This window comes from Vicia villosa, linkage group LG7 (genome assembly GCF_029867415.1).
Source record: "Vicia villosa cultivar HV-30 ecotype Madison, WI linkage group LG7, Vvil1.0, whole genome shotgun sequence".
Taxonomy (NCBI): Eukaryota; Viridiplantae; Streptophyta; class Magnoliopsida; order Fabales; family Fabaceae; genus Vicia; species Vicia villosa.
Genome location: NC_081186.1, coordinates 123,156,960 through 123,167,816, shown reverse-complemented (window position 1 = coordinate 123,167,816; position 10,857 = coordinate 123,156,960). Strand labels below are relative to the sequence as shown.

The 10,857-nt window shown below is 35.7% G+C and overlaps 1 pseudogene; it reads right to left on the bottom strand.

Moving 5' to 3' along the window:
* Window positions 1-756: 756 nt before the first annotated feature.
* On the bottom strand, window positions 757-3,137 carry LOC131618471 ((+)-neomenthol dehydrogenase-like; annotated as a pseudogene).
* Window positions 3,138-10,857: the final 7,720 nt, after the last annotated feature.

Sequence of the window (10,857 nt, the reverse complement as noted above, 5' to 3'; positions counted from 1 at the left end):
AACTCATTTGTACAGAGAAAAATAAATTGTCTCACTGCATAACCGTAATGGCTAAATTAAATTGTATAAGAAATTAGTGGACAAGAGAAGTAATAGAAGGCCTTGTGAGTGTACAAACCTGCGTCATAAGCTGCCATGTTTTAAGCACAAAAAATAAAGTAAATATAATGATGAGTATTTTAATTAAAATAAGGAAAGTGTTGCAGACATGAAAGGAACTATTGCTCTTTTTTAATTAGAAATTCAAAACAACAGTTCAGTTTCTTAACAACAAAAAATACAAAAGAAACTTACAAGTTCCCCTGTGCTTAGAACTCTATAGTTAAGAAACATTGCAACATCATGCTTGTAATTGGAAAAGAAGAAAAAAAACACCAAATGGTGGGTCAGTATCCAAACTTTGTAAATCACCAATGAGAATCGTAAATCACCAAATGGTGGGTCAGTATCCAAACTATGCTCCTTTGCAAATCCTTAGTGGACTTTGATTCCTAATGGTCATAGACATTGAGCATCGTATTATCAATCACTTGGATTTGTATTGGCCTCCTGGCGAAGTGGCCAATATATAAGGAAAAGGTTGACTGAAAGATTGGTTGACAATACATGATGCATGAAGACATATATTTCCCAATGGTTATGGATAATAAATTTTGTTAGGATGCTAAATTAAGAACCCTAGCAAGACTAATAAAAGATAGTAAAAGCTAAAAAATTTAAAGATAAGCTAAGAAAATTAAAGACCTTTTCATTTCATTCATACGCTAATGTCTCAATGAGATTACAATATATAATACTTCTAATGGGTAATAACTTAAAGACCCAAATACTAGTAAAAGCCCAATAGCAATATTGATAACTAATAATATAAATTAGAACTCTATTATACCCCCTCTATCATTGCCGCCGGGTTCACTTGAACCTTGTCCTCAAGGTTCTAAAATCACTCCCGGATTCTATTGCTTAAATTGAACAATTATAACCGGACATTTATCTTCAGTCACTGCTTCAAAAAAACAAGCAGTATACACATAAACTGAAGCATCATTGGCACATATATTATATTGTTCAGCATTTCTTTGGAAACACTATCAAAATTAACATTAGTATCCATAATAGCATGCATTGAAAATTTAGCAACAGTATAGGCAGCCAAATACCTAGGCCAACCTTTTTCTTTCCAAAGACCCTTCTTCAAATTCCTTGATAAATTCCTTTAACACTTCGTCTATTTTCTTTTCTGTAAGGTTTTCAACATCACCAAAGACTCCTTTAGCCCATTCATTTGATACATGCTCTATCTTTCCCAATGCTGGTGAAACATTGACTACTCTTGGTGAATCTAATAACTGGAGAAGAGGAATAAGATATTCAAATGTTGTTTTAGCTCCATGATAATTTATTTGCAAACATTCTTTAGTTGACTCATATGTTTGTGTCATTGAACTTCTCAATTCATCATTAGATAGTGCCTGCCCGTTCGTAATGAGTGCTGAACTGAATAAATTACTATCTTTAATTTCAACTCCACCAATCCTAGCATTGTCAACCAGAATATCAAGTTTTCCAAATTGGGATTTGACAAAATGTGCAAGAGCAGCTACACTTGCAACATCAGCCACGTCTAGTTGATGAAACACAACAGAATTAGATAAACCAGAAGCTTTCAGTGTTTCCAATGCTTGAAGACCTCTCTGTTCATCTCTTGCTGTAAGCACCACTTTGATTCTAGCTTCAGCTAATTGCTTAACTATCTCAAATCCAATTCCTTTGTTTGATCCTGTCACCACTGTAGACCTGACCAATGCTTGAAGTGTTGCATAACTACTAGTAGCTGCAGAAATCGGACATCCTAAAGTAGATGAACTCGGGACAGGCAGGTTCTCTATCATAGGGGCACAACTAACTTCTGTTTGGTTGTAATAGTCTGCCCATTGTGTGTATTGCTGCTGATACTGCATTGAAGTTGTTGTAGCACCAGAACAATAAGAGCTATTGTTCCACACCGGCACTTGATTTGTGTATCCATTGTTGTTATGGTAACCTCCAATAGTCTGATAATCAGCAGGATTATAATAAGTGCTTGAATAAGTTGGATTAAGCTTGTTTTTCTCAAACCCCAAGAGATGTGCCAAATCAAACGCAGTGAAAATTAGATTTGCAAATAAGATAGGGGCAGAATACCAATAAATTGAGGGAATGTCTAATGGAGGTATCTTAACAAACAAGCGGTGGGGAGCATCTGAGAAGCCACTGTTACGATATTTTTTTGATTCTCTTACTCTACAGCACACAAACCCATCAACACTACTTATGGAAGTATTGGGAGGACGTGGTGAAATATCATCAGGAGGTTTTGGTGGAACTTCATAATCGACATCATCACAAGGTGCAAGGTTGTGCTTAGTGCGCAATTCTGAAGTTTGGAATATGTAGAGTATGGTCGGTGTGATGATTCAGTGTGATGATTTGGTTTCGGAAGAGATAGCAGTGAGGTCGATACGAAAAGTGAACATGAAATTTTGTCATGTGGTTTCAGATCCGACCTTGGTTTTGGTTGAGCAGGTGGTGACTTTGGAATCAGTTGTGTCGTAGAAGAAGACAACGAAAATTTTGTCGGAGAAGATGACAATACACTCGTCGGAGTTGATGGTGATGGAGAAGTGGAACAAGACTGCAACTCCGAATTCGACTCTTCCGCGAACACTGGCAGTTGGGTTCCATACAAATTGGGTTGCTCTGATTGTGTTCTACACAAATTTCGTGGTTCTTCTAAAAACTCCTCAATGGTTGCACGCCTTAGACCTGTAGCAAGACTTTAATCAGGTGGTTTCAAGGGTGGCGGTAGTACCGAAGGTTGATCGACAAGCATTGCTAGGGGTGGCGCCAGTGGCGAGTTCTATTTATCGATTAGAAGAATAGGGTTATCCAAATATTGTTGTTTTGTTTCAAAGCAAATGGATTTTGGAGAAGAATTATTGACAAAGCGCGTGGAAGGTGTTGACGAGGGATGTTGAAGGGAATTTAGGAAGTTAGGGTTTTGAACAGAAGAGGCTGGCTTGGGTAAAGATGCATTTATGAGATTTCTAACATTGGATGAGACTATGTCTGAAGTATTTAACATTAGAGGCAACTCACCTTCTAATTTATCCCAAATTGTAAGTTTGTAGTTACATCAGCTACTTGTTCATCTTCCTCTTGTTCCGTATGTAGGAGTTGAAGCTCCTGGTGTGGCTCCTCTTCTTCATCATTCACCGTGTGGTGTCGTTTTTTTTACCTCCCCGTTTCACTTGGGAGGACGGCACGCTAGACCCTTCACGCGAAATTTGGAAGGAGAATGCGCCCGTGGCGGGATGAATTTTGTTTCAGTTCTTCCTACGATATCACACGAACTTTTTAATTATCCTAACGAGTAGGAAAGGGGAAAAAGATCTCAAATAAACCCTAGGAGTTTGCTAAGTGTAGGGATTCACCTATACTAGAAATTCTGGAGTCCGGGGGGTCGGTTATACATAGGGAAGAGTTTAAGCACCCTACATATCCGTAGTACTCTACGGGAACCTTCTCTGTGTCATTTGTGATTGTGTTTGTTGCTTGTTATTGGGAAAGTTTCTCCTTTGTGTTAGGAGAAGGATTTGAAATTGATTAAAAAGAAAGACAGACAGACAGACTATTTTTGGTATTTTATTAGCTCGCTGAGATTCCTTGTGAACCTCATGCCTACATATCCCTAATGGAAGTCAGAGCTTAATGTAGTTCGGGGAACTAATTTAGGGATATTAATGATTTTTGGTGCCTTGCTTGAAGCTCAAGGTTGAAGCTTTAAATTAAATCTCTGTTTACAATAAAGAGACATGAAATCATCTTTACAGAGAGGTATTTCTACTATTCCACCACAAACATTTTTAAAGTGACAGAAAAGCTAAAAATGATGTTTCATTAAGAGGGGGAGCCTACTTGGTTGATCAAGTATGACAGCCAAAATGCCTCTTAAATGAAAGATTCTCAACCAAATTAGGGAAAGGGTCGTACAAGTCTGGGTGTGTTGCCAGAGCATGCCTTTCACGAGTCCTAAATGGAAGAATATGTGAAATGATGATTTGTTTGAAATTATTGTAATGATTGTTTGTTTGTGATGAGATAGGAGGAATACCTACCTATGAAGATGAGCTATGTCTATCTATTGTTTGAAAGATTTGATTTTTTAGCTGGCTTGTATGAGGCCCAAGCTTGAGGCTTTTGATTGATTTATTTTATTGACACTGGGAGATAACTCCACTGGGGATGGATTTAAACTAAAGAGTTTTTGTGTTCTGTACAAGGCCCAGAATTGTGGTTGACTCTACTTGGAAAGTATTTGTTTCATGGATTTTATTTGGTGTTCTGTACAAAGCCCAGAATTGTGGCTGACTCTACTTAGGGAGACTCTATTTTGTGCCTTGTATGAAGCCCAAGGTTGTGGCTAACTGCTGAGGACACTGAATTTTGAAGACTATGGATGACTCTATTTTGTGCCTTGTACAAAGCCCAAGGTTGTGGCTAACTTTTAACTGGGGAAGTCATTAATTTGTGCCTTGTATGAAGCCCAAGGTTGTGGCTAACTTTTAACTGGGGAAGTCATTAATTTGTGCCTTGTATGAAGCCCAAGGTTGTGGCTACTCTGGCTAAGGAAAACATGATTTTCTGCCTTGTACAAAGCCCAAGGTTATGGCTGACTCTTAAAGAAACATGAGTATGGATGACTCTATGGGGAAAAGATCCTTGAGGTTAGGAATCTTTGACACAGGAAATGTGGTTTATCTGCCTTGTACAAAGCCCAAGGTTGTGGCTACTTAATAATGAAGGACTCACTGGGGGGAGTTTTACTCTACTGGAGGATTTATCTATTAACAGAATGATTTTTGGAGGCTGACCCTTTCCAGGGGTTTTATTTTAAAGGAGTGATTTTGGAGGCTAACCCTTTCCAGGGGTTTTGATGATGGCAGAAAGATTATCTAATTGAGACTTCTTGTTTTAAAGCCCAAGATTAAGGCTGACTCTTGCTGAGGATAAGCAAATATGAATCCTAGACTCTGCTAAGGAAGATTGATGATGATAAGGGTGACAGAGACTGTCCATGTCGCTCATTCCAAAAGGTGTGCTCAATGTGAGATTGAGACAATCTTAGCTTGTTTAAAGTCTGGTTTAAAATGGAAGAAACTCACCAGGATAGGCTAAGAGGTAACTAAAGACCTGTTCCTATGTTTATAAGAAGCCTGATGGGTCCTTGTATACAAGCTCAAGAGGAAGCTGGAAATGCTTTTAAGAAGCCTGTGGGTCCTTGTACAAAGCCCAAGAGGAGGCTAATCGAGGGTCCTTGTTATAGCACAAGAGAAAGCTATGTGGTTTTGAACTTATTTTGGCTTTAAGCAAATGGGTAAGAGGTTTCACCGGGAATAATTCCTCTTTGGGTGGATGTGTCCTATTTGGGTTCTAAGGCTTTCTCAAGATGTTTCACCGGGAATAATTCATCTTGAGGGTTTGAACTAAAGATTTCTAATTAGGAAAGAGCCTTCACCGGGAAGACATTCTCAATCCTAGGCCATATTCCTATAATATATATATATATATATATAGTTTACTGTCCTAAGGTTTACACTCAAACGTAGTTCTAAACAATATATAAACAGTTCTATATTTGACAGTAATTTAAATAAAGACTGTAAATTGAAAGCTATAAAGCCTAACCTGGATGGAGTGGAGGCCTTTGAAGATGTATGTACAAAGCCTTACCAGCAATTTTTGTTGTTTTATTGATAATAGTTGAATACTTATTATAAACAGTAAAGGTTTTTTGAAAACAGAAGAAGTGAAGATGGACAAAGGTCACATAGGTATCTGAAGAGTTTCACCGGGAATAATGCCCTTCAAATACCAAAAGAATGTTTTGAAAACAGAAAGAAGATTTTGTAAATACAGTTTTTGAAAACAAACTATGAAAAGAAAAAAAGGTGTTGGGACTTACACTCTATTAGAGGCCCATTACTTATTTACTGTTTATAAAAACAGTTGAAAATGATTTGAAATGATACGAGGTTTTGTTGTCTGAAAAAAGACTGGATCGTTTGTTGAAAATAGTTTTGAATATTGACAAAAGTCAACATAATTAAGGTTTAGACAAAATCTATACCTAATTAAGACCTACATGATGAGGGTTTTATCACAAAAATATTTAGAAGAGATTAGGTTTTGAAAATCAAGAGAGAACTATATTTAAAGTATTTTTTTAAAATACTAAAAAATATGTTATTTTAAACCTAGAAAATATATATCAAATAAATAATATTTTTGTGATTTTTTTGGTTATTTATAAAATAGATATATTAATTAACAAGTGTGTGAAAAATGAAGTTGAAATGAATTAATTTGATGAGTGAATTAATTGTGTGAAGTTGTGAAGAAAATGAAAAGGAAAAGTGATAAAAAAAAATAATGTTTTGGCCTTACCATGGTTTGAACCCACGCCCTTGCAGCCAACAATCAAAACACACACCAACCAGCCAACGCGAGCATGGTGTTATAGAGGGGATTTCATTGCAATATGTGTGTTATCTAGTGCATGGAGCAAAAAAAAGAAATAAAATCAAAAGGTCTGGGGCGAGGGGCATTCGAACCCCAGACCTTGGGCACGCGCAACACACAAACTCTCTTTACCACTGGGCTATAACGATGTAGTCGTTTGTAAAACAACTTCCACTCAAAATAAAATAAACTCAAACCCTGGATTTGAATTTCTGCGCGCCACCACCATTGTCATCTTCAACCTCAAGCTTTCTCATTTTTTAATTTCTGAACTCTCTCAATTCTCAACCATTTGCAAAGATGTAAAGAGAAAACTTGCTCTAAATTCTCTCACGATTTCAAATATGTAACTAACATTTATTTATATCAACTATAACTATCTAATTTTCCAGAAAACACGAAGAACACATAAAACCTAATTTTAAAATTAAATGATGCATAAGATGAATAAATGAATGATGATAGAGGGTTTTCAAACCTCTGATGATGATGAACAAACTGGTATCGAGATATACAAGAAAGAGTACTTGAATTATTGAGTTGGAGTTTGAAAAAAATACCTCTGAAAATGGAGGTCGTAAGCTTAATAGAAAACACCTGGGCTTGTGTGAGTGATCCTAAAAGCTTCCTTGGGACTCAGTGATGCTAACTGAATACTTATTGTGACTTGAATACCTCAGAATTGCTCCACCCGACCCCTTCGATTTGAGCTCCAAGTGAACATGGAGGTTGATGAATCTGCAGTTACAGATGAGCTGCAGCCATCTGAATAGCTTCACCACACCCTAAGAAACATGTTTGGATACTTAGCTTGGCTTGACACATTCTGAATTGCTCTATGGACCTCCAACTGCACGAGCTCTAAAATGAAAGCAACAATGGTGTTCCTCCACTTACAAAAGTGATCCAGGTGCTTGGATCACCTCAAATGAACCCCCTTGAGATGTTAGAATGCTTACTTTCCAAAGAAGAGCTCTGGTTTGAAGAAAACGATTCTTCTTGCCAAAGAACTTTGAAAAACCATAAGCATGAGAGAGAGGAAGAGAAAGCAAGGAATTGAATTGTTTTGGTGTGATTGATATGAAGGTATGCTCTTCTATTTATAGGCAAATGATGCATAGCATTTGATCATAGTGAGCTTGCATAGTGAGGTTAACTTGGTTCCTTGGCCATGAAGGAATTCAAGGAATATCCAAAATGTGATCAATGCATTTTCGAGCTAGCTCCCTATCCATTGATTCCATCTAATCTTAGGGAACATTTCTGATGCAGAATGAGCTCTAATTGGTTGGTGGGAAGATTCCTTTGATGATTCATCCATTTGCCATAAATTCCCAAATGTAATCATTACATAATCACATGTTCTTGTTTTGGGAATCTTATTCAATTCTTATGCCATGGTGAAAATGAATGCATGGCATGTTTGCAGATGTGTTATGGGTCGTGTAGCATCCATAAGTGAGGCTATATGCACAAAATTGCAAAGTTCCAAAATGATGCATGACCTATAATTTCACTTCATGAGGCCAACTTTGAACAAGCATAACTCCTAGCTCAAAATGAATTTGGAGAAGGTTGAGCACAATTTGGAAAGCCCTAAACATCTACTTCAAATCATTAGTTTGGAGTTTCTTCAGAATCATTTGGGAAAATTGTGAAAAATGAGCCCAAAGTTGGAAGAAAACTAGGTTAAAAAACACTTAGAAAAATTTCTAAGTTTTTATGACCTAAAGCTTCAAAATTCCAAATCTCTTAAATGGTTGATTTCTTGAAAAAAGTTGCATTGTAAGATGTTGTTTTATTTTGCAAGATCTACAACTTTCATGTTGGAAGTTTTTTGAGTTGTGTAGGTGAAATTTTGAGTTCTCACAATGCCCCTTAAAAACCCTAATTCCCGACTTTTTGATCCTTGGTGAATTTTCTTGAATTTCTTTGGTCAAATGACTTTAGTAATCACATATTGATGATATTGATCCTTAAAAGTCATGGTTTGATTAAAAACCCTAAAAGTCAAAGGTGATTCTGTACAGTTGACTTTTTCAGATGAAGTGAGATTTTGGACTTTTGTGATGAACCAAGTTCTCCTCCTCAAATGAATGATATGAATGGACTATGTTGAGGTAATATAAGTTCTTGAACCATGTTTTGAGTTTTGGGTTCATGCTCTGATTAAAAGTCAACTGTCCAGGTGAATTAGGTCAAAAACCCTAATTGTCGACCAGATGAAATTGATGATTGTGGATCTTGAATTGAGGTGTAATGCCCAATGGATGTTGTTATATGGATCATTTGAAGATGATTGAAGCTTTTGATAGACATCTTAGGGCTTTTTAGGGTTTCCCAAATGTGATCCCTGATTATAGTCCTTGATAGGCTCAAAACCCTAGTCTGGTGACCTGGGTAAACCTGAGCTCAGATGACTGGGTGTCTAATCAATCATAGGTGAAAAAATGGAGCTTTTGGGTCCCATGATTGTATTAGAGAATAATTCTTCTATTGATTGATCCTTTGCCTGAGTTCTTTTGTTTCTGAACACCCTCGATTGAGCTCTAGATGAATAAGTGGCTACTCTGAGGATCTGTTTTGATTCTGATGAAAAGCCTGAAAGTATGACATCTCAGGGGGGTCAAAATTAGGGTATGACACACCGGTAAAATGGGTCTCCACTTCGGCTTGAAATGCCATAATATTGATGTTGTAAAAGTATTCCAACTATATCTGCGATGAACACGAGACCACCATATCCACCATGTGAAAGCATAACCTCTCAATGCTCCAACAACTTTTAAAACCTTCAATGATTCGGGTGTTTCATGCTCCTTGAAAAATTTCTCCAAACATAGAATCCACCAATAGGCGTCTTCTTCCACATCAAACAATAATATCGTCATGACTTTACGCGAAAGTGAGATCGAAAATGAAAGTACCAATTGTTAGGATGCTAAATTAAGAACCCTAACAAGACTAATAAAAGATAGTAAAAGCTAAAAATTTTAAAGATAAGCTAAGAAAATTAAAGACCTTTTCATTTCATTCATACCCTAATGTCTCAATGAGGTTACAATATATAATACTTTTAATAGGTAATAACTTAAAGACCCAAATACTAGTAAAAGCCCAATAGCAATATTGATAACTAATAATATAAATTAGAACTCTATTATACCCCCTCTATCAAATTTAATTTTATCTCATGGAGTATTTGTGAGGCAAGAGGAATTCCCAACACCGAAAACATGTATTTATGCTAATCCTTATTTATTTTCTTTTAACATATTTTCATTTTTTTCTAAGTTCATTTGACGAATTTTTCATTTAAATCAAAACAGTGACAACTCTAAAATTTGGGTTCTTCATTTGATTGGACAATGAGCATTATTTTGATTCCAATACATGATATGGCATTGTAAGTATTTAAAGTAATTTTAAGAGAAATGATAAGTTTACAATTGATATTGACATCAACACCGTAAATTTCTACATATAACAAATACTTTATATTATTTTAACAATTTGTGCTATCTTGATTTGGTGTAATAACATATGACTTTGCTAATATTTATAGTGTACATACGGGATGTAAAAAAAGGGTGTAGGCATATCAGAGCTCTAATTTTAATGACATCAACTAGATGTTATATTTATTTTTTATTTACAATGTGTTGTTGAAGGAGAACGAAGTCCGTACGAGGACGATGGCAAGTTTATTGCTTGGGATGCATAATGAGATTAAGAGTGATTTTGCTGAGAAAAAAAAAAAAGAATTTGTCAAAAATTTATTTGGTTATTTTGTAACTTGTTACCCTACATGTGAATATTGCCCCTATTTATATAGTTAGTGTTGTTTCATACAATAGAGGATTTTGACAACGTTTTTTCGAAGCATGACTTTACAAACTCAATTTAAAATAGGTTGATGAACAATAAAAAAATTCTTCGGTTCAATTGGATAGACCAGAGGTGTATAATAGAAAGAAAAAAAATTGTAGAGATTTCTATTGGTGGTACAAAAGTCCATTGAATTTTGTATGATTGTTGATTTTGTAATCGGGAGAGTATCCTTTGTAGTCATTTATGGTGTGTTTGGATTGGCGGTGGTCAAAATTGATTCTGAGAGAATTGAGTTTGATATAATTGATTTTAACATAGTTGAGTTTAGAAGAATTGATTTATGTTTGGATATAATGACATAAAAGTGATTTTGTTATCAATTAATGTTATTTGGATAGTTTTAACAAAATTGATTTTGAATTGTATAATTACCAAAATGGTAATAAATTCTAGTACGAATCAAAA